Consider the following 26,710-nt stretch of genomic DNA (forward strand, 5'->3'; position numbering starts at 1 on the left):
ATTAATGAAGCAGCTGGTATTTGTCGAAGATTATTTACAGGCGGTATCATGGACATCGATGTTTATCGGGAACATTTCGATGAAATCGTTGATGATTACCACAGTGATTCGATAAATAATAAAAAATATGTTCGTACATAATGATCAACGAGAACCTGTCATGGTCAGGGTGATGAATTCGCGATTACCTACTTTTGAAGCGATTTATGGTGATGGGCTCGGGGATGTTTTTCAGGGTCTATTCAGAAGGATAGCCCCAAAAGCAATACCGATTGCAAAACAATTAGGAATGAAAGCTATTGACGTTGTTCGTGATAATCTTATTGGTGCTGTTGGTGATGTTGCTGGTAAAATATTCTCGGCAATCAGAGAAAGCCTAGCACGATCAATACGACGGAAATCACAGCCACCAGTGAAACTGGCCAGCACTGAAGTTATGCCTGCAAATGTCAGTAAATTAATAAATCAAGCCGCAAATAAAAAATACTAGCAGAGCTGGCTGGAGGACCGCTAGCGGTCCTGCCACTTTCAGAAAAAGAAAAAGAAAAAAATATAAGTGCAAGTCTGATAGCGGGAAACGGAGTTTCCTGGAATGATCTTCATTTTAGACGATAACAATTATAATAAATTGTTCAAACGGGTATCTGACCCAGCATTTGGCATGGACGAACCGGTCCTAAAGATGAGTCTGTGCGTGATTATCAGTATTATTCTTATGATGCACGTGTACCTAATGCACGTGGAAGAATCGAATTACAAGTTCAGGATACAAGTAGATATGTTTGCCCGCTGAGAAATTTATCGTGGTTGAAGGTAGACTTTTAAAAAACAGATGATACAGCATACGAAATTGGTGATAGAGTTGGTTTTGTTAATAATGGTGTTATGGAGTTATTTAGCAGCGCTATATACATGATTGACGAAAGAAAATTGAACCGTGTCTTGAAAACGTCGACGTTGCCATGACGATACTTGGCCTTGGCCGATACAGTGATGATTATACGAGATCGACCGGTCCAACAATGATGTTTGCAAAGGATAAACCAATGGTATTTGACACACTTGGAGTTTCTGAAATTGCTTTAAGAATAAACAAACATCAGGAACCTTTTGAGGAAGTGTTGCTGAATTTTGAACACAATCATGTAGCACGTGCATATCATCGGTTGATGACATTTATGGGACGTGATCAAAATATTGATAATGGTTTGCAGATATCACAGCGGTATTTCACAATGCTGTATCCGATCTGTTATTTTTCGTTGGAGTATTTATATTTAATCAGACAATATGTCGTTGATATACACTTCCGAGCATGTGTAGCTCGACTACCCGCTGGTAGCTATAGGGCAATCACTGTTATACTCAGTGACAAATCAATGTTACTCGAAGGTGTTGGTGGAAGAATGCAAGTTATTGACCCACCAGTGGAGAATATGTAACATGTAATGAGATCACTGTTGATATTTATAATGTCATATCATCATGTCAATGTCAGTCTGACTCCTGATCAGATTAAAAGGCTTCATTTGGAATCAGCAGCGCGTACTGGAATAAACATATCGCTAAAGCGAGATCAGATCACAAGTGGCCAAAATAAGTTATCGTTGACCGAACGTCAACTCGAGCATTTCAGTTATGGCAGACAATCAAAAACCGGTGTTAAACTCAATCTTTCTGCGGGTGCCATCAGAGACTCGATTAAAAAATGAGATATATTTCCACTTCTTGCGGAGATGCCAGCGTTGATAGCTGCTGAAGCTCTTGCCGTTGCGAAGGCAGCCTCGATAGGTGCTGTTGGAACCGCCGCTAGAATGACATTAAAGAAAGCAACTGGACAAGGAATAAAAAGGAGGGTGATCCATGAGCGGATTGGGCCTAAGATTACCAGGAAGTCCGTATCGATTCGGAAAAGGTCTGAGACTTTCAGGAACAATTCGTCTAACTACGATGTAATAATCCGCTTTATCAAGGATACATTTCAAACTAACTGACCAGACCAGACACTTGCTTGATTTAACAAATGAAATTCTGAGTATAAATTTATATGTAAGATCGTATGATCGTGATCATAAAGATTTTAATCATAAAGTGTATTTTACAAATTAAATCAAGAGGAATGTATAATGTACCAACCTGTGAGAGTTTTTATACACGACAAAGACGTACCTGAAAATGCCATCAGAATAATAATGAAACGGTCCCAAGTCAATACAGAACAATTTAGTGTTAATATAATTATTGATGAATACGGCAATTAATTTTTTTGTTGTTGCCGCAGGAACAGTTAAATGAACTGCATCGAGGGCATATTACTATGATTGCGTGTAATAGAGATCAGATTCAGAATTATGCACATTCTTCTATTGAATTTGATCGGCTTAAAAAATATTGTCTAATTCTGAATAAAAATATAATCTCATGAAAAACTGATTTTTCGTTAATTTGATGGCCCTTACGATAGAGGTCTCAGAATAACTGATGACGATATTTCACGCGACACAAAATACCATACACATGCGCCACGACAGGGGCCCTAACTTTCATTTTCATTACAGTAGTCACTGATATTTGTTTCATTTTCTGACATAATCTTTCTTAATTGTCTCCCACGTGTGTTCATAATTTTTTTGTTTCGTATTCATGAGACAATTCCGATCAAATTGTTTCGATAGCGCACGAAACTGATACGAATTTATCCTCTTCTGTTTTTACAGACAAGGGTTTGAAAATAGATTGTTGAATTTTCTTGATGAATTTGTATTCTGATGGTAGTGTATATCCACTTCGAGTTTACGCTGTCGTAATGATTCAAAATCACAAATAATTTTGTCCAGGATTTAGTTCATCAGATATTTTTATGCGTCATGTTTTAATTTATTAATTGCAGAAAAAACCCATTGATATATCATAGTTCTTTATATACTAAATATGTATTTAAAATAAAAAAGTATTTACACAACTCCCATGTGAAATCCCAGATTGCTAAAAGACATTCTAACAAGTTCAGAGGACAGTTGTGTGCATTTACAGAAAATGCAAGGACGGCACAGTACATATAGTAGCATATTTACAGTATATACAATCTTAATTCTAAGGACGGCACAACATATTTTTCCACACTCACCCCATAATCAACTCCGGGAGAGTGAAAAAAGCACCCACCATGTGGGCGTGTGTACTTGTTGTTGTTATTCTAGGGTTTAACGCCATTTGTCAGCACACATATACTATACATGGCGGCCAGTATAACTGGTGGAGGAAGAACACTGGAAAACCCAGGGAAGAACCACCGACCCACGAGAAGCTACTGGCAGGCTTTCCCACGGAACCCACGCCAGCCGAGCCTTGAACTAGAACCCACGCAGACAGAGGTGAGATGGCAGTGATCCAGAATGGTTAGCGCTTTAGACCACTCGGCCACTCGGCTACTTGGGGCCCCGTGTGTGCTTGTCTATTGAAGTTCGAGCAATTTAGGGTGGGATCCCAATGATAAAACGGGTCATATGCTATATAAGCAAATTAATACTTGGAAAAACAGAAATAGGTCAAGCAATATGCGTGGCTTTTTGATGTTTCTACTCTTCTTTTTTCTTAATTATCGCTTACAAAATCTAGATGAACCAAGAAACCTGACAGATTCAGAAAAATAAGGTTAATGTTTTTTTTTTCAAAGCAACCAAAAATAAATTGATCATCAATAAATAAATATATTTTATAAAATTTCAGACCCTACCTAATCTAACAGAGTTATTCCCCTTGACGCTGTCAAGTCCAAGGACTTTGTTATCGAGAAGGTCAACATTTCGATTACCCTGGCTTACAATAGAGTTATTTTCTGAAGTAAGATACCTTTGTTTGTATTTCTTTCAAAAATGCATTAATTGTAACGCCGATTTGCTTGTTGTACCGAAGGAGATAAAATAACCAAAATTGATATTTATAAACGAGCACTATTATAAAATACTGACGAGGTACCTCTAACCGCGTTACTTATCCTCGACATAATTATCTCCTTTACAATAATGAAATTTTACTTTTTGTTAATGCTTCTGCGAAAACGCCGATTTGGTTATATTATTTGCAACATATTGTATCGAAGGAGAGTAAATAGCGAAATGTTTGCCAGCTGCATTTATCGATGGAAATAGTATTTCTTCACCAGTCTATGTATTTACAGACTAATCGCCCTCCTTGCAATTATTTTACATCTTCCAGTGTTTCCACAAGCAGAATTTTGACTCTACGTGAGAACTCGTAAATTACGAAAATCATTATTATGTTTCTGGACATCAATATGATAGATTATAAGACCGTCTTCGATTGGTTCGTGGAAACATTCTAATATAAATCGGTGACTGTAATATATTTTCTTTAAAGCATTAAATTTAAGATAACCAGTACTATTGACAGCACCGACTGGTTTTTTTAGTCGACAGTGTCTAATAATACCATCACGAGATGCTTCCTAATTTTCGATGATAAGATATTTAACAAATTCTTTTTGCTCCATTTATATATAATATTGTTTGTCTAAATCATTATTTTGAAACTCTTGCTATATAGTATTCAGCGTTTCTTATAACTTTATCATTATTATCATTGTTATTTTTTGTCATAATATCCTCCTGCTCTCTGTATTTTTTACCTCCACATCGCACACACAACTGTGTTTCTCCTCTAACTCCAACACCTCATTTCAAACACGGTTTTGATCCTAAACTCCCCTTCCGTAAGCTTTGTGACTGATGCCCGCATAATTCATTTACACAAGCTCTGTTACAAGGATTTGTATAGCCTACACTTGTTCTTTGTTTGTATATATAATATTTTGATTAAAATGTTTGTCTTAGTTATAATGTGGAGATATTATCGGCGATTAAGATTAAACCCACTGAATACAGATTCGATCTTGACAGAAGAACTCCTGACTTGCGGAGGCGAGCTCTAGTTGATCCGATGAAAACTCTGATTAATAATATTTGAGATGCTAAAAAAGAATTTCGCCACGATGGTGCATCTCACGTGTGGTCAACATTCAAAATCATACGCAACACGGCTGGTGTCAATGAAGTAACCGATGCTACAATGAACGATGATCGAGCGGAAAAGATTATTGATTAACTCGACGATAAAAATATTTTTTCAGAATAAAGTTTGTTGTTCTATCAAAAACAGACAATACTTGGATTATCCGCAACAGATATGACCATGTCTTTCATAATGAAACATTTGCCGTATTAAGTAAAATTCCCAAGCCAGGAATGATCACTGGTATTGACCAACCGTATTACGAACGAGCGTATCCTATGACCGCGGTTATTTATGGAATTTATTTGCTAAATGATAAACCCAGCGTCAATGATCTTGCGCCGATGAAATAGTCAAAGCTAAATTGTGTATCCGAACGAGTAATGGAACACTTTACAAACGCGATACGTGAAAATGGCTTAACGAAGCAGCGACGTGAAAAAATAAACAAATGGGCTGAATAAGTCAAGTATACCGGAGTTCAATAAATGATGTTGCTGAATTAGGAAAGAAATTAATATTGGTAGTAATAGTAAATGCGATAACCAGATAAATTTTGTATGAATCAAAGAATAAATCGAGGGGAGATTCAATTGAAATTATTGATCATAATGCACATATATGGACTAGAACAGTAACAATATTTCCACGAAATCGAACTACTAAATTTTACCATGGAGACATGTTTGATTTTATTGACGAAATAAGTACGAACGATTCTGTATCAGAATGGTTATTTCGGAGTTCTGAAAACGATCATGAAGTGTTTAGACCAGTTGGAAGTATCTGTACCGAATAATAAAGTAAGTTTGATCAGTTTGTAAGACCTAACGGCAAAACATATCTTAAAGAATATCTCCACGAAAAAATGAAAAATCTTGCGCGGCGATATTTATTGCCGAATCCACATGACGATGTGAACAATTGCTGATTAATTGTTTTACTGTTCCGTCTGTCGCAGCTCATTTTGCTCAGAAGAAAACTTCGTGGAAACCAACATGCTCTGAATTTCTTGAATATGTGCATCTAAGCTGCTGCGAATACCGACACGGTGGATTTTGGAATACTAAATACAAACACAATGATGTTGTCTGGGTTGATATGGTTGCATGCTATCCGGGAAGTTTGTTTGGTATGGGAAAGTGTTCTGTGTATTTTAAGAGATTTGGACATTCCACACACGAGATGACCAGAGTATCGGCAAATGGACCATTACCCGATTTTTATTTGACAAGATTCGCGTGTATCGAGTCATTCGAGTTTGCTAAAGGTCTTCATCCGATCTGTTATGTTTGATTTGGTAGACATTTTTCAGAAAAAAGTCGGGCACCAATAGTACTACTGATATCGCTGATTGTAAGTGAAGCAATTATATCATACCGTTCTCAGAAAGAAGTTTGGTTACCGCCACAAAAGGAATAGTCTGAATAAGATCCTGATATAACTGATTATGAGAATAAAACAGCAAAGGATCTTGGCAGAAAAATAATCGGTAAGTTTACCCAAGGAGGGGCATATGATCAAAAACGACATTGTACAAGATTAATTATAACCAGTCAAACATCATCCAGCGTTACCAAATTCTATCAGAGCAAGTATCATAGGCCCATATGGGTCTGGTAAAACACAATTGTTACTTAATTTGATAATGAGATGGATCAAATGGGATAAATTGTATTTAGTAGCTACATCCGTAGATGATCAGGGATGCTACGAAGTGCTTAAAGATTTTAATTAAAATGCAAAATTGTTAAATGAAGAAGGCGATGATATTATTGTATTAATGATATTGATGAAGCCCCATCGGTAGATGACTGATGGATTTATTAATAATTTAGTAGTTTATGATGATGTGATGCTGGACAAACAATCAAATCCAGCAAGAATATTTTCTCGAGGCACGCAAAAGAAACACAGACGTGATTTATGTTACTCAACTATTTACATAAATACCAAAAGTGATCCGAGACAACTGTAATATTTTAGTTGTATTTAACGGAGTTGATACACATACTCTGCGAAATATTCATCAGACATAGTGTAGTGGCGACATGGATATAATTAAATTAAAAAATTTGTTTTCGCGAGCACAGTCAACCCCACACGGATTTATAACAATAAATTGACACGACCCCCGATCACGATATCGTATAAGCCTTGATAAATGTTTTGGATGAGACAAAAACATATAGCAGCAGAGGGGGTGCGAGTATGTTGAAGCGTCACGGTGGGTAAACACGCACGCATAGTTTAAAAAAAAAAACAGCAAAGATAAAAAAGTAACAAAACAAAGCTAACCCGGTAGAGAGTGACTCCCGGCTGGTTAGAGGTTTTGGTTTGACGTTATTTGCCCCTATTTTTTCGTTTTCGTATGCATATATATATATATATATATATATATATATATATATATATATATATATATATATATATATATATATATATATATATATATATATCTGTGGTATTTGCGTAAAATGACAGTGTTGACGTCGTTTCAGACTGCATAAACGAGAACAATCGTGATTATGCAGTCATTGAAGTTGTTAGCACGTACATCCACAAATTCAGTGTTGACAACTCAACTTTGTCAGCAGTACCTCTTGTGCGCTAAAATGCATCGTTGGCCTTCTTCTTATGGTATAAGGTGGCTGTGTATTTAGCTCTAAAAATAACTTTACGACATATGACATCTCTACAAAAACCAGATAAGTTATTGAGTGGAGTTGCACACAAACACCTCAAAGAAGCACTAATGAGTTGTGATCCACGCTGTGCAAATGCAAAACTTAAATTAGCATACACGTTAATGATTATTGCTTGTACATCTGCGCTATTGTTTTTAGCATGATTTCGAGGCCGTCCAAGAGTATACGGTCTATAATCAGATTTGTAAGTTGTATTTTTGACAAACAGCATTGTTGGACCAGCTGTTTCATGTAATCCTCGCTGTATCTGGCAAGTCTAATAATCGTTGTAGCTACATATATGTTGTCAAGAACTGATTCGAATTCTTTTCCATCCACGGAATAACGTGCGCTGTTAAATAGCGCCCTAATACCTTTGTCGACAAATCCCACTTGGGCATCAGCACCATAATTGTCATCATCGGCCTGTATCCGTTTTTCCTCAATATCCAATAATGTCTCACAGGGAATGAGAAACTTTAGCGTGTGCTGCACTTGCATTATATATTTTATTGAGTAGGTCTCTGACCGGGTATGAGTTATACTGAAAATCTCTTTTACTTCGATCTAAAAACACGGGCGCGTCCATGTCAAATGCAGGACCAGATATACCTTGTGTAAAACCGTTTGGTAGCTTTGATACTCAGATTCTCAGCCGTAATCTAATTCCCATCGCCTGATTTGCACACTGAATCTGCTAATCGTTGTTGAGCGGCTTCATTAATGATGTTACTAAATGCATATTTTCGTAACTGCTTTTGGTTGTGTTCGAGTTACTAATCGTTGTAGTCGGTCTCGAATTGATAGAATGGCTCGCTAATACTAGATTTTTCATCCGATCCGTAGCAACGTTTTTGATAATATCAATTATTCCCATTCCAACTTGTTCAGCAATTATTGTAGCGCCAGAAGCCAGAGCCCTGAACACCTTTGGTGGGCTGGGATCAATCCATGAACAAGATCACTGAGGCCAGTTCCGTACTTTGTCGCACTAACGGATTTTCCCACGTTAATAACGCGCACGGGTCTCACATATCCAAGTACGAATAAAATTTGAATATTAAATGTCAAATGGATTTCTTTTTATGGTTGTATCGTCAATGTTTCACTGCTGAGCAAATCAACTATGTACCCGCCTTGATCCACAAGGGATGTTTGTAAACAGACTACTATGAAATGGAAGATGCATAGGTTCCGCAGTCGTAATCGATATTAAATAACATGCATCCACAGTTGGTGAAAACCAAAACAGTATATAACCCTGGACTGCCACACCTGTCGTTTCAGACATGCTTTCATATCAACCATTGATAGAGTCATAAGTTTAATTAATCTGCATTGCTGAGGTAATCATCACAATATCAGGCACGATATTATATCCCATGCGTAAAACTTGTTTGTCGTGTGAAATATTGTCATTCCAACCTAAAGCTCATCTTATTGACGATCGTGCAATGTCAGTCGCATATGGTGCAGATTTAATCGAGTAACAGAGGTTAGTGTGGGTTCATTCTCGTGTATGAAGACTGAAGAGTCTTTATAGACCAGCAGAAAACTTCTCCGTCGAATTTCTTCATTATGCGTTTCAATAACGTATGCGCCGGCAGGAAGATAAAATTTTGCCACGATGCGCAATCATCCATCGAAATCCCAAACGGGTGTGATCGGATATTTGGCCAGCTGTAATAAACTCTTAGCGATGCTATTGCGATCTCAAGTGTGTGTGATTCACCAGCGATAACAGGTACAGAAATAAATCACACCGAAGTCTGGTTTCGTTGATGAGCTTCTGATCATCGGCATCACGCTCTGGGCTGTATTTACCACAACCTAATTCATGTCCGCATAGTCTTTGTTCAAAACACTCGATCGTTTCAAAACTCATCATCGGTGTACGAAATTCGCTCGCCGTACACATTATTGATATCTTCAGCAAGTTCATGCATTAGCGCATGATATGTATTTCTGTCCATGATGTCATTGGTAACCAGTCGCTGACAAAAGATGTGGTCCCATTAATGACTTATGTTGCCTTGTTGCCCGCACGAACTGGTCCCACAATCGTTTCCATTCGATCAGCAAAGGTCTTAGGGATCACACAGTCCATCGTTTCCTTCTCCTTGGTTTGGTTGCTCCTCTGATGTGGGTGCAGCAGGTCGTTTAGGTGTGGTTGCACATGTCGTTTTGGATGTTGCTGGTACCACCTTCCTACTTGCTTTATTTATCTATTCGGCTTGTTCTTCCTCGCGTCTTGATTGTTGGTCCATCCATTTTTCTGTATTTGTTCTTGTTCTTTGGATGCTTCGTTGTTGTTGAGATCGTGTTTGCTGTTCCTGATATGTACGTTGTTCCTCTTGCATTTTTACCATATAATCTTTTACGTTGAAAGGGCTGGTAAAAGCATTATCTATAGGGTTGAAGATAGACTGGCGAGACGTTTCGTTAAAGTATTTTGCCGGTGTTTGCATCTGTAACTGATACTCGGGTGGTACGTGCAGTATTATTTTAATTGCTTCTCTAACATATTCATCCATAGCACATGTGCATTTTATATCTACTAGCGCCGCTATTCCCTTTGCAGTTTCCTTTGTTGGAGAAAATGTTTGTGCAAAACCGGCTGTGAGGTCTTCTAGTTTAGTTTGTCGCGACTGTAATATATCTTTGTCACTTTATCGACATACAATAATATTTTGAATCAGTTCTTGGTATACATGAGTGGCTTCACGGCGTCGTTTCCCATACTCTTCTGTGACATCAGAGGCAGACATGTTATATGATTGTTTTTGATTGTGAAATTGACGTGTCCAAAACCGGTATGATATTTAACCCTGCAAGTTCCAGTCAAATCACCATGGAGTAAATATCCCGATGATAAACATAGCATAATAAAAATTACAGCGGGCCCGGTACACGGCTGAATATACGAGTTTATTCTAACAGTCAACCAAATCCTGGTGAGGCACCTGTGATTCATGCTATCGACATGACCTTGCTTATAAGGCATCAAATTATATCCTTTCACGCCAACACGCTCATGTCGCTGTCATATATGACTTGCATGCGATTACGGTACATGGTGCTGATAAACGAATCGCAAGATGGGTTGTCAAAGGAAGTATGAAAGTCATAATTGCACTGGAACAGTTAGCAATTGCGGCAAAGGTCACTCATGGGGTTGCTCGAACATGGTTGTCCAAACAGGCATTGTGGCAAATGTACCTGCCAGTACAAAGAATAAAATCACATGGGTAGTTTGATTTATATACACCTAAGGAGGCAGATCATACTGTTTTATTGTTTCTTCAATATCGTTGTGCCGTTTGATCGACAGTGTCGATTTCGCACCGATAAGTACGCGCTTAACATTGTTGATGTAGCCTGCAAATACAAAAATATGAGCCGTTGACGTCAAAAGATTCTGCAAGTGTTGCAGATGTACCCAAACGCATTTATGGCCACGGCTGTTACAAATGGATCCAAGTAAATAATTTTTCAGATCTGTTACTGTGTTGTTGATCAAACATTGAGTACGAGTTCGTGATGAACTTTCAAACATCCATCTTGACCAAGCCGTTGTTCGGCGATTTAATTGCGCATTTGCGGGACGATTATTACGTCATCAGTACGCACAGGAGTTGTTCATGAAGAATCAGCTGTCTCACGAATGGGTACCACGTCTTCCATTAGTCATATCAGCAATAAACAATGAGGATACACCACGACTGGATTACAACCAGCTAATGCGATTCAACAAAAGACTCACAATTACTCGGAAAATGATCTCAAAGCCGGCGCCATTACAACTACACCGAGAAAAGATTGTATCTGTATGAACCACGAGAGTTAGAAGGCGGACACTGTTGATCAATTGACCCAGTATTGTCCTTCAATGTGTTTACGATTTTTGAACGGATTGATACTCCAAGATAACCAACATAATGTGTTTGGAACTGTCACTGGTGGAACAAAGCCTCCCAGCCGAACATTTGTTCGAGTGGAATTGCAGTTGTTCCAACGATTACGGTACTGCCGCAAGAAAACACCATAACATGTTCATAAATCGCTTTCCGCAAATTGATTGACACAGCATGATGGGCAAACGCGTAGATGGTGATACCATCGGGGAGTATCCATCGCTTGGTTTCAAGCTGGGATAAACTCTATTTAGTTCATCGATAAACACTCATGCGATGTTTCTGACACCGTACCATATTTGCCATGTGTGAGAATTCACGTCCGTCTCGAGGACATTCCACGTACAGTTCATGTTTGAGATCTTGCTGCCCAATAACTCGTGGAACGCCTTTTTGCTCTCTTTATTTTTTAGAGGCGTGTTGTCAACCAAACTTTAGGTCGCAGTCCTAAATATTCTTTGACTGGTTTACATGAGAAATTGATTGTCTTTCAACTAAACAAAAACCTTCTTATTGGTGTTACTGAACAACGGATGTTTTTTCTGGTAATATCTGTTATTAAATTCGTTGACCAAATATAGTTGTGTCATGTCTACGTACACATGGCTGGTTGTGATATGCATCGCCAGCGAGTCAGTGTTGGTGTACATCATTTTCACCCGATCCTGGTAAAACGTTTTGATCTTGTCTTAGGAAAACTCGTATTGTTGCAGCTACGATAAGTCCAGTACGGACGAACCAACATATATTGGTTTTGTCACCTTGGGTTTCGACTTTTTACTGTGAACGGCATCAAGTCCACCATCGAAAATCTTTTGAGAGTCAAAGGCCGGGTACGCGTGGAGTCTTCAAAGTCTGTCTTGTTCACTATCATGGACAATGACGACTAAGATTCGTTTGTGCAGATTATCTGTGGTTTTTTCGAATACGGAAATGTTCTTGAGTTTACAGAAATCTTTTTCAAATTCATTTATGGCCTTATCTGGATGTACGGTGCCATCCAGGTATGCTGGAGAAATTAAAACAGTCGATGGATCTTGGTTACACGCATACCCGATTGCAAATACAGCTGGATGTTTCGTATGTGCACTACATGTGTTTTCTCCCTTAGATTTGGTACTACTTTGATGTATGCGGTATATTTATGTCTACATTCACCAACGATCAAGCACTGGTACGGGGATAATCACGTACCAGACACCAACAAGACTTCTGGTGACAGCGGATAATTGTTGTGCTCTTCGTGTATATGTTCAGGGTAACCTAGATCAACTTCAGAGAAGTAAACGTGGTCACTGTTGATGCTGTAATGGTTTATGTGTGTGAGAAGCGAAGCTTCCGTGGGATCAATCCACTCAAACCCGCATATGTTTGCATGATTGCCAATTCAAAAGGTTATTTATTGCTAAATATATGACGTAACAGCTATGAGCAATGGGGTCATATCCATCCATGTTTCTGTTGTTGGCACCTGCATATATGTTACTTGCCATTGAAATCCCGCCACAAACAGAACGCTCAATACAATGATGTTGGTCAATGTCGGTGAGCAATTCCAACTTGATTTTGGTTTCGTACAACAACGCATCCCATGCTATTCTTGGTGACAAGAAGTAATGTGCAGGATCGAGCTTATACACGTGCATGGCAGTGTCATTAAATTTCTCAAGGACGTCATCCAGCAACAACACATCATTGCGCAGATACAGATCGTGATAGTCACCAATATATTTACACTAGAATGCCTTCGCGATCATGTGACTTATAACACGCTTCCATTGGTGGCATCTGAGTTTCTGAAAATCTGGTCCAGTCGCTCATTTACTTGTATGAATACACACCTTTTCTCGTCAGCAGATCTCTGTTGGGGAACAATACTTATGAGTGGTTGCGAACTTCTCCGCCACTTCATTGTTCATAACTTGTTCACGAACGAAAGTAGAAACTGTAACGAATCGATGAACTGCAGTTGTCCCAGATTAAGAGTTAAATATATTTCCATGTTGATGGGGATGACGCTTATCGGTGAGTTTGAGACCGTGGCTATTGCTTGCATTATTAAGTGGCCATCATACCCACGCAAGTTATGAAACACTACATGGATTTTGTTTCGTTTGGATAAATCCTCAAATGTAGATTGTATACGCTATGTGCGGCTCATCTGCAAGCGCAATTGACTTGATAGTGATCACAGACTTTGGCATCGGTGGCGCTGAAAGCTTCTTCACAGATCTAGTAATGAGTGACTGAGGAGAACTCACGAATGTAATAACCATTCAAAATCAAGTATGTTGGTGAATCGAGCTGTTGTCGAGTCTACTTCATTGTAACATCGAGCGACATAAAAAACACATTGACCGAGTCCTTACCGCAATACAACAGTATTGGCGCAGTTTACCTGTCACACATAACTACTATGTAACAAAATCCGCGTAGAACATATTCAGTGACTTGCATTGTTTGGTCATTGTTGGACGCGTTTGTGTCTGTCACATCAACATTAAGATAGTTAAAGACGGCATAGATGATATAATGAAATTTCATATTTCGTTGCATTGCAGTGATATTGATTCTCTTTTCACCCTGTTCTGAAATTATTATCTGCTGCAAAGTTTCACTAATAGCACCACAGTAAAAATCAAGGGTTGTGAGCAGCTGCTCGGTGTTAAATACATGCATGCAACGTCTGCAGGGATATCTCTTACGTGTGTTCTTACTATGTGGGTCAATCAGCCGGGCAAGATTCTTTGTTTATGCGTAGTTCGATACCCATTCTGATTCTTTTTCTATCATTAAGCAGCAAAAAAATCAATCTGGATTCGCCTTTCTCGTAAGTGAACACATTAACATAGATACTATGGTTATTTGCTTCCAATTTGTTAGTGTGGATTTGGTAACCTGCAGGGGAAATTTAATATTACCAAGGTAGAGTCCACCCAGGTGCTATCGATATTTTTGAGGCAGGTCGTGGTTATCATTAGACGAGAGTCCATCCCGCTCCTGCATTGGTGTATTTCTCCAACGTCTCAAGAATATTTTCAATACCTTTCTTAATTTCGTCATTGATGGTGCATATTTCGCTATGGTTCAGGATTGCGCGGTAAGCGCTGTGAATCCATGGTATAGTAGTTTTAAGTCCGTCCTGGTTAGGACTCAGTGTCAAAACCATATGCGCGTTAAGGACAATATGTTTTAACTCCATAGTGGCCAAAGTGTTGTAACAACAATAAATGAAAAGCACTTAAATAAAGAAGCACTTCACGAACTTGTTTTAGTTTTTGTATTTTATCCGGATCAGGAACTGCAAGCGCTTTCATTCTAGCAGTTTTGTCATGTCATTTGTTTTTGTATCTGTATGTGCAGTCATTGGTGCTTGTGCTGTCAGAGATGCCTGTATTTTACGCATCTGAAAATATTTAGGAATAGCTCCACATGTCCGGCAGAGAATAATTCGTGATTTTACTCCGATGCATATTTGTGTGTTGCTTGCTTGCTACATTATAGGGGGTACAGGCTATGGCATTGGTTCAGGGCCCAAAGGGGGAAAAGCAGACAATCAGACAGTACTTCTAACCCAGAATCATACGAAATAAAGAATATATTAATATATATAGACATAATTTCACTAACGCTCCTGAAATAGTTTTGTAAATTGATCTCAGGAAAAGGAACTGAAATATACAAAATCTGCGTCTTTGTGACCTAATTTTCAGGCTTATCCCTTTGTAACGCTTCTAATTAAGATTACCTCAACTTTACCGAGCAAATAAGTTCAAATCTATAGTTGAAGATTGTTTTTGTTTCATTATGCTTTTAATTACGAACTATTCTGTATTTTAAGAATTATTTAACTTTGTACAAGTAATGTGACGAAAGTGCCCATGCAAAGTCAATACGATAAAGTCTCGGCTAATGGACCACGAAACAAAGCCCTTGACCCCGGTAGCTTTTCATTATATGTTATCTACAACTATGCTAGAAATGTAATGTAAAGTCGTGGAGCACGTACTGGGTAATGTTTTATAACGGCGATATCACCCCTAGGAATCTTAGCATGATTCAAATTATGTTCTGAGTTCAGCTTGATGAAATATATAGGATGGAATTATGAAATGATAAGGAGTACAGTCTTGAAGAAGCTGTGGTCTTGCAATAAATTCTCAATAAGTGAACACCGCCTAGATGATAACAAGAGAGAGAAAGACAGAGTGAGAGACAGAGATAAAGACAGACAGACAGAGACAGACAGAGGGAGAGAAAATAACCGACTATAAATAAAACCTTCATTCATACAAGTAAATGCTGTATACAGTTTTACAGTGATCGCTACAGTACGTGGGCAAGCATTCTGATTAAACAAGCAACAGAAGATAAATGACTTCTGGTTTTGTGGAGTAATCATGTCAGGAAATAATTTGTAACGTTCTTTTGTTTCATTTTTGCCAGAAAATCAAATGTAATTATTCGTTTTTAATGCTATACAGCAAGTTGGCTACCATCAAACGTTTCTATGATATGTCAATAGATGTGACAAAATATGCATAAATCCTTTTTAAAGCATACGATACAGGTCATATAGCTGAGAATTCACGATGTTTACATGTCCTGAAATAATAATAAAAATTAAACTATATATATATATATATATATATATATATATATATATATATATATATATATATATATATATATATATATATATATATATATATATATGTATGTGTGTGTGTGTGTGTGTGTGTGCGTGTGTACATAAGAGAGACACACATAAAATCTTAAAGAACGTAAAATTTTAAATAATCTATAAATAGATAATTACGTGCGTCTTATCAGTTACTAATACTAGAATTATTAGTTAATATGTTTCGGGCTTTTTCCCATTGGACAGGTCGGTCAGAAGAAGAATTGGATGGCTGAAATAATTTAAGCTATTTTAAGACGCTGGAAATTTGCGATTTGCCAAGGACCAGGAGTGATTATATGCGTTGTGGCGTGTCGGGTTTGTTATGCCGTCACTGTGGTGTGGGATGAGGTGCTTCCAATATTTAAATTATTATAGAAGTCCCACCCAGAATCGATTTTGGATGAAAGTTAAATTGGTGAAAGATAGATGTAAAGCTCCGAGCCCCCAGTCAGCAATACTGACGGTTAAATTATTGAATATACAAAAAAGTGAAATTCAACTGATAACAATTATATGACAATTCAATAATCAATTGATTAAAATTTCCCAAGTACTCTCCATCCGCTCGACCCTGTGATAACATATTGCATCATTTGATTAATAATGTGAGATGGCTTTCCACCTGTCCTTGTATTCTACTCATCTGTGTATTCTTCTCTCCTATTCCTCCAATTCCTTCTCCTCTTCCTCCCGATTTTCTCCAATTTACTTCTCTCCACCGACTCCTCGATACTCCTCCTCCTTCTCCACTTTCTCCTTCTCGAATCCTTTACCTCCTCCTCCTCGACTCTATACCAACTAGACGTGTCGACCCCGACTTCTCTGCTAGTCTTTCTTCCGTATGCCCTATTAGAGACTTGGAACTCACTAAACCGGAAGTTCTGTCCCAAAAAAAGCTTCCTTTACGAAACTTTGTCTTTCCTTAGAATCTGTTTCTAAGTTCTCCCGCCAAATTACGAATGGCTTTCCCGGAATAATCCTATTTGCTCAGCACTCTTCCCATGAAAACTAAATTTTCGCACAATGTCCTTCTCGCTGTCTGTCCACGTGGGGATGGATGCGGTTCCTCTGATCTTTGTACAAAGCTGTAACACATAGGTGGGAAGTCGCTCTATGCCGATTCAAGATGCCGGATCTTCTCTATGGTCACAGTAACCTTGCGTAAGAGATTAAGTCTAGCCTGCGGCATGTTTAGACAGCAACCATGGCTCGTACTAATACCTTAGTTTATACACGTATTACAAACTAGGCTGAGCAAATGTGGCATGCATGTTTGGGCCTTTTGTCTAGATATAAGTTCCTAGGACTGGGCAGTTTTGTTATTCTTCTTTAATGTGCTCTTTCTGTAACATCGGGTCTGAAGACGTATTTTAAGTTGTATTTAAATAGTATTCGAGAGGAAAAACGTTCGATTGGAATATTTAATGGACATATAAAGTGCTACAATTTCTTTTGGACCCATTGCAGTTTATTCGAATGAGTTCTGGACAACGCCATTTTGACAGGTCAGGACTGTTGGCCGACCCGTATATTCGTGCATTTGAAATTCATACGGATCTTCTTATTCTGTTGGACTTTAATCAAACTTTTTTTAGGATTATTTTAAATTCAATTCATAATTCAATTTTTACCATACATAGTTGTGTGTAAGGCGTTGCAAATTCTTCCTTGATGCTTTTTTCTGTGTATGACACCCACTCAGTTGCAAACAGTATATAATGTACTGGAATATCAGGAACAATGTTGATAGTTCAATTTATACTGCCAATAAAATAATCTCCCAAAATGCACAGAATCTCCGTAAATCACATTTATTCATCGCGAAAAACTAAATTTGGTAATAACTAACAAAATCCCGATTCAATGTGTCGTGATCCACCCATGATATTGTTATCCTTCAATGGAACAAACGACAATAAGTAGAAACCGCATCAGTGATGACACATAGAAAAGACATTGCAATAATTCAAGTCATCCATAATACCAATAATAACCAAACACCAGTTAGCTGCAGAGTTTGAGAAATGTAGTCTGCGGATTTTTAAAAGAACGTTTTATTAAACGGAAGGTTTAAGTGTAGGAACGTTCAGCTTGTCTATTATATTACTGAAGAATAAAATTAATTTAACAAATCTGAGGACAAAACATTTGCATAAAAGCAGGTGTATCACAGGGAGATGCAGCTGTTTTGATTAGGGTTCAAATTTGGAAAATATTATATCTTGTTATAATGTTGCTGAACTTTTGCATCACTGGGACACAAGCAGGAAAGTATGTTTGTTGACATTTTATATTCTTGCGACTTTGCAGGTAGAAAATACAAAGAAGGCAACAGAACAATATTCTTTAGAATTTTCTGGTTAAAAAATCCAAATGATTATTAAATTCTACACCGCATGTTAGAAAGAGACCGAATATTCATCTTTTTAATAATTTATGTCTAAATTATTAATTAGAAGTTCAATGGGTCAGTAATTTCGCGTAATGAAAACATAAAAATAGAGCTTGAGTGTACCCAGATTAATGAGCTTTCTATTTTATATAAAATTTAATGTATCAATTAATGTTATTCGGTAAGTCGGGTGCAGGAAAAAGGATCACTTAATGGTCCAAAACCAATCTTCCATTTTAAAACTATAGAAGAATTCACTTGCTCGTATCTGCCGTTTAAATATATCGAATTATGTCACATACAATTTTGTTTAAAAAATCAAAGCTAAAGGGTACATCAATGCAGACAAACTGTACAGTATATATCTAGGCCTATCCCCGGTTATGCACGTCACATGTTGAATATTCAGAGGGTGTAACATCTTTCGTAAAATGCCAAATGACTAATTTATTTTTTTAAAGTCTACATTTCAAAAATTGAATAGAATGTGAGAATGAATGATATATGTAATAAATACAAAAATACATAAGTGTTTGTTTCAGGAGTGAGGGAAAAAACTCGTTTGATACGGCATAGGAACATACATCTCAACCTGACGTTCTCGACATATTCCAACGCTGCATTTTGTTCGTATCCCGTCCCACCCCGCATGCGGAAAAAAAACCTCATAAGTGAAAAAGGTAACATTGTCTATTCAGCTGCCTTTAGTATGGTACAACTCGGCACCCATTTCATTGGAACATAATGGTAACTTAAAGCTGGTTTTGATATGTACCAGGCTGCAGAAAAAATAAGGACATACATAAATTATGATGGCTGCATCCCTTTTCAAGGAACGAAAGAGAAGATAAATGATCAAACAAAATATAGGTCAGTTGAAAGTCTTTTGAGTATTGACTGGATCATGTCACGGAGTCTGTGAACGCTACCCGTTTGCTGAAACATGGCCATTCATGCATACATGCCTTTAAAATAGTCAGATTTGTGTAAGAAAACTGCAAAAAAGAAAGAAAAAGAAAATATACACGCTCGTCTACTGAGACAATGTTTTTCATTTAAGGCAACGCCATTTAGTATGTGATGCAGCAGGTTAAATGCATTCTACATATTTACCTAGAGTATTTGCGAAAGCATACATGTCCAATCAAATGGTCTGTGGAGATAACTGGGAGCACGAGAAAAGCGACGGATGATTTTTCAGTAAAGAGAATGACGTGGTAATCGTAGCACAGACTTGTAACATACAATGGACAACCAGAAAATGAAGTCTATCTTATTAATGAGGGATATAATCAAGCAATATTTTAATACATTTAAATCGTATTAATGATTGAATGTGAAATAAAAATTTAACAAACACCGACAGCATTCGAAGTGAGTATAGAGACTGCAACATATTCGTTAATAACACTCACACACAGGTCAGTACTGAAACATAATTTGACACAAACGATGTATTAACCTCACTCGTTTTAACTGGCGCAAGGAAACACGAGTTTCGAAAATTAGTAATATCACTGATAACTTGCAAATAGAGCAAAAGTTGATTAATCAAACAAACTTTGCTGGTCCATGCGACCTTAACTTCTCAAACTCATCAATGTCCTTCTGAACGAGATGAAACTGTTTGTCACGAACAAACAGGCCCCAAACAGTAGCAAGACTGTCCATACACGCTGATAATGGCAGGACCACTAAACTAGTGACAATGGACACTAAAAGTTTTTTGCTGATGCTCCATTGCCTCCCATGCAGAGACCTGTAGGCGCCAAAACCGTAAAGAAATGCAAATGTTCCACCCAGGAAACCAGTGAGAAACTGTATAATAATTGGCTTTGCTAACGGGAACAAAATGTTTAGGAATACGTTGGAGATACTTATAGGCATCAGAATGTTACATGATAGGGATAAAATCAAGCACATTTTGCAATAAAAAGGAATTTCTCCGCTAAGCGCTGTAAACATTTGTCCCACGAACCAACGTCGTCGTTGTCGAATATAGTCCATACAAGTGAATGGACTTTTCTCCTGCATTCCTCCCAAGACGAAACCAAATTTGTATCCCTTTTTCCAGGCAAGTAAAGCAAAATATATATCCTCAGCGATGCTTCCACGTGGACCGAAATCGAGTCCTACATCCTTTTCAATACCTTGTTTTAAAACGATGTAGGATCCCTTAAAACCAAACATAGGGCGGTGAAAAACATCTAGCTGAAACCGGAACAGTCCATAATCGAATGCTAATCGAATGCTATCTGCTAATGTAGTAAGCCAGTTCAGAACTTCACCGTTGGCATAAGAAATAGCTCCCTGTCCGATATCAGCCTTGCCGTCTTTGATGAAATTGATAATGCCATATATGCTGGACTTTGTAAGCATTGTCTCCTCGTCCAAGTGGACGATCCATTCTTCGTCTGCCAGATCAGATACCCCGGGTTCTAAACAATAATTTAAGGCACGTGCCTTATAAAGAGTTTCTCTTTTTGTTTTGTATGCCTTTGGCACTACAATACACTTGCACAAGTCCTTAATACCTGCTATATCATCATCAGTTACAACTTCGAACAGAAAGTTCCTGAGTCCACAAGTGGTGCAAACTTCAAGATTGTTTAACAAATTTGATAAAATAAGCTTCTTGTAGGTCCCTTTTGTTACAATACGAAAACAAATTCTCGGGACAGATTCGAAATCGATGCCATATATTTGCACTTGTTTAAATGGATTAAAACACACGATTCCTAGAATATTTCCCAGCACTATTGGAAATGCTGCAAATGGAGTGAGAACAACAGCATATAATATGGTCACAAGAACAATCCCATATTCTTTTTCGGCATCTATATTGTAATTCGTAATGTATATATTCATCGATGCAAACACTAAGATGAACAGTACCATTGTGAATATAGTTAAGTAGTGATTCAACTTCTGACGCATCTGCATATGATATCTCATCCCTTCATAATCCAAAGGGTCCGCTGCAAAAAAAATAATAATATTACATTCTAAAACTTTTATCTCTTCTGTCATTGTATACGCAATTTTCCGACTTTAACTTGCTACTTTGTCATTTTTTGGATAGCGTTTGAACGTTTTGAGTGATTCCCAGAATGATACATACGGGTAGTGTAGTACTGTTTCTGAGGCATTATTTAGTGTGAACATAATATTGTTTGATCTATCGGATAAACCTACTTAAACGATTTTAAAGCATTGATTGATCAATTGTGGTTTGGGAACGCACCAGCACAGCGTTACTATAAAACGTGTTATGGATATCTGTATCATTTTTTAAAATTATAATATAGCTTTGATTTAAGTCGTTTTACTCTGTGACAGTTATATTTAAATTCTTTAATTCAAGGCTGGCTAGGACTATAGTATGTACACTGCGTAGTAAGAATCTCATTCATAAGCCAATGCCGATCGCTAAGGTCAAGTCAACAGTTTCCTAGGTCAAATGCAACACGCATTTATTTGAATGAAGGTCGCGTAAAAATCACATTTAAGTAGAAGTGCATTTGCCATCATGCACACCATAATTATGTATTAGTTCTCAATAGTTTGTGAAGATCGGAACATGACTATTTGAGTTTGTTTTTTAAAAATACGATGTAATTGTTCCAAAATCTTTTAGTGAATCGGGTTATGTTGATTTGATGTGTAAATATAACATATATAATGAGAATACACCCACCAGGTATTCCATTCTTTAGCTTACGCCAGATTTGCAAGGGTCGTTGAGAATAATTAGTGTTCTTTTTATAATATATGTTCCTTGGATTCAGTATGGATTTATTTCTTGATTATTCAGTTGTGCTGGCACGATAACACATAAACACATTCGAGCCTTCATTAAGAATACCATTGAGCAATTTCCAAATAAGTAAGAAATTGCAAGTTGTTTTGTATAATATTATAAGAATTCATACACTGTAAGTTATTTTTAATTATTTCACTTTGTTTGAGTTTATATTTTATTTAAATAAATATATATTTTTGGAAAAAGTTACGAGTGTGTGTGGAATTGAATTCACTTCGAAGAATTACATCAAATACACACTTCAAAGAATTGCATCAAATCCACTCTTTCTACGCGATACCATTTCCTTACAAAGCAATCTACATGCAGATATATCAGGATAAAGAAGAGACTGACCAATTTCTCACTATTTGTATAAATTTATACTCATCTTCGTTCACGTTCCATGCGACCCATAAATCACGTCTCGCTATCTTCGCAAGAACAGAACAGGAACGTTTTACCATGACTTTTATTGGAGTCTGCCTCATTAATCTATGTAACATTTGAGAAGCATGGCGAAGGATCGGTCTTTTTTCACTTTTTTGGAAAGGCCACCTTAGCGTAATATACTGGACGTCCATAATTGACAAATTAAACTTAAACGCGTAAGACCATTGTATTGCCTGCATCATTCTCTTCCACTGCAACATCTTTGCTGAGCATTTTGAAATAATGTGTATATCTTTCAATATCGGGACCTACGTCAAGATTTACAATTGTATGCATGTTCAGGCACACAAACGGACATGCAACAAGAATACGCTCTGGTCATTCGCTATCAAAATTGCATGACCGATACCTCCATCTTGACTAATCACCAAGCATAGCCTTCCCGAATACGTCAGACAATCCACAAATGAATAGGAAAAGAAAAACTTTGAAACAATCAGATCAAGGATTTATATTTTCAGCTTGAAGAGATAAAAAATAAATAATAAATACGAGACAAAATTTCCTGAAGCATAAATCATTTACATAAACTCAGAAACTAAACCGAATTCCTAAATGAAACATCCAATGGAGGTTTTAGCTTGGCGCACAACTTCCACAGAATGTATGTCAGGATGATTCAGATACATGTTAGTGTAATTGTAAAGGTTGATTTGTTCCGATGATTTTGTCCTTAAAACATCTCTGTTTTGTGACCTGGATTATTCAGTTACAAAGATTGTATTATAAACAGTTTTATGATATCAATTACATTAGTTACACATGAACTTAATGTGATGTCCCTCATTAAACTTGGCATGCTTTTTTCATCCAAATTATAATATATATATATATATATATATATATATATATATATATATATATATATATATATATATATATATATATATATATATATATATATATATATTATTCTCTGTTCTCTTATTTTAAGTACCATAATAGCCATCTCTTCTTCTATGTTCTCATATTTAAATTACCATAGGTATCACTTGTCTCTGTTCTCTTATTTGAATTACTGTTATGTAATTTGTTTGTTAGCTAGTTGGTTGGGGTTTGTAATTATTTTTCTTTTAAATTTCATTACATGCTATTGTAATGTAACATTGTATGATGAAATTGACCTTGTCAAAAACTGAGTTAATTTCCATTTGACATGAATTGAATTTATTATGTGAACAACTAATACATAGCTAAATTATTCTCTATCATTATGGTTTAAAATCAGTATTATTATTAATAGAAGTAAATATGTTTATTTGGGTCTAGGTCTTTGGTTTTGGAATTTCCTTTGTTTATTTGACATAATTCTTATTCTGGTTTCTAATGCTAAACAATATTTTTATTTTGTAAACACCAGGATCATTCTAGAAAGTTATTTTCCATTAGGTAATAGTTTATTTTAGAAAATGCTAATTGTGACCGGAGATCAAGTAGAGAACTATATAAACGTGCAATTGGAAGGATTTTGCAGTAGTGGTTTAAGATTTCCAGTTGGCCTCAAATTTATTTCTTCAAATTATTGAATTCGATTGATCATTTTCTCTGGAAATACAAAAGTGCCCTGATAAACTTCTTGGATAGAGACATTCATTCGAATTTGTAGTGAATTCAAACATTGAATTATATTACTGTGATTCAACTAAAGACTGTTGGCACATCAACACTCAATGAACTACCACAGACACATCGTCATCTTCAGGTTTTGGATTTAATTTGGACTAAATTGTATTCTGGACTTTACATTATTAGACTTTTGTCTGTAATTCTTGGATTATTTGGGATTTAATTCGCAATGCCATAAGCTCTTTTTCTCATTTTCGCTGTATATTCCAGGGAAAAGATTATTTGTTGAATTTTACAAAGCTTGATGCTTTTCAATTTTTTTATGTTAGTTAATTTAAGAACAGTGACTCATAACATTACTATAATAGTTTCGATGTTCTTTGCAAAAGGAATTCGGTTAGTTTTTCTGTACACTGATCAACGATTATCTTACTAACATTTGTATTGCTTAGTTACGTCTCTCAGGAATTAACAAATATCTACTACTTTTCTCCCCTTGCTTTTACCATCTTAGTTTTGACTTCATAATAACCCATTCTGTTCTTTCCAAGTCTATAGCTGCCAAATTTGACCTGACTGTCTCATATTCCTCATTATTTTCATCGTTTAAATTGTTCGCCAACTCATCTAATTTCTCTAATAATTCTTGATCATAGCACTTTCTAATTTAAGATTTGTTTCTGGACTAAATTATAAAAATGTTTAGTATTTTATGTATCATGTATTGCCATTTTAGTATTGTGTTATTTTTGTTCTAATTTCCACTCCTAAAATGTTTCTTTTCAGTCGTATAAGACTCATATGTCAAAAGCCTCTTTAAATTTCCAGCAGACCTTACTTTACTCATTGGAATCTAATCTAAAAATTAAGTAAAATATTTAAATGATCCGACCTTAATATGGGAATAATATGTGCCTCTTTAGCAAAATCTATAGGAGCCTAACAAATAAAGTAAGTTAAGGGACATTGTAATAATGGGGTTATCTCCACATGTACATGCCTTAACTGTCGGCGCTTTGGTCTCTAAATATGATTTATGTCCAAACATAACCTTTATCTATTATTTTATATACATTTTACGGAATTATAACGTCCTTACGTTTGACGTTTATTATGTTTCACTTTTCATTGTTAACATTTGAAATGGTTTATATTCCTGAATTTTGTGCAATTTATTATATTTAGTAGTTTTCTATCTTTATCTTAAATAGGCACTACATATCCACCTTTTGCTTAGGTGCCAAGGAACACTGTTACATGGTACATTAATGTATCAGATGATTAACCCATCTATCGTATCCATAGCCTTCAAAACAACATTAATATCACCACCATATATCGTATCCATAGCCTACAAAACAACATTAATATCACCACCATCTATCGTATCCATAGCCTACAAAACAACATTAATATCACCACCATCTATCGTATCCATAGCCTTCAAAACAACATTAATATCACCACCATATATCGTATCCATAGCCTTCAAAACAACATTAATATCACCACCATCTATCGTATCCATAGCCTTCAAAACAACATTAATATCACCACCATCTCTCGTATCCATAGCCAAAACAACATTAATATCACCACCATCTATCGTATCCATAGCCTATAAAACAACATTAATATCACCACCATCTAAACAAACATGGTTATTTCCGGCAATTCAAGTCACATTTCCATAGAACATTTTAAGCAAACTAATAGAACACCCATATATTACATGCGCCCATAGGTAACACCTCAAGACAGGCTGGTTTAACACAATAGGTGATATGTCTGGCCGCCACGGGCGAATAGATTTGTTGGGGTGCCAAAAACGAAGTACACTGTCTGGTTATTCATTTGTTATTATTAAATATGTAGACTAATTAATGAAATTAAATATCATGCCGAACGTAATATTAATAAACAGTTTATAATGAGCGATGCCCCGAATGATAGGGATGGGGGGGGGGGGGGAGACGCAAGAAGGAAAGTTCGCTTATGGCGCAAAACATCCTTACACCGGACCTACCTCAAGATAATTATCTAAATATATCTTTAAGATGTCAACCTCAAGCGTGTTCCCGATATCAATGGATGGGCGATAAATATAAAGACGCGTCGATTATCGACTTACGAGTCTGAGCAATTGGTCCAGGGTGGATCTTTTGTTGCGAAAGCCGCTTT

At 36.7% G+C, this 26,710-nt stretch overlaps 1 pseudogene; it reads right to left on the reverse strand.

The window, feature by feature from the left end:
* Positions 1 to 20,259: 20,259 nt before the first annotated feature.
* Positions 20,260 to 26,144, reverse strand: LOC149802215 (glycolipid beta-1,4-mannosyltransferase egh pseudogene; annotated as a pseudogene).
* Positions 26,145 to 26,710: the final 566 nt, after the last annotated feature.

The sequence above is a fragment of the Sinohyriopsis cumingii genome, chromosome 4 (assembly GCF_028554795.1).
Source record: "Sinohyriopsis cumingii isolate HCF-2022 chromosome 4, ASM2855479v2, whole genome shotgun sequence".
Classification (NCBI taxonomy): Eukaryota; Metazoa; Mollusca; class Bivalvia; order Unionida; family Unionidae; genus Sinohyriopsis; species Sinohyriopsis cumingii.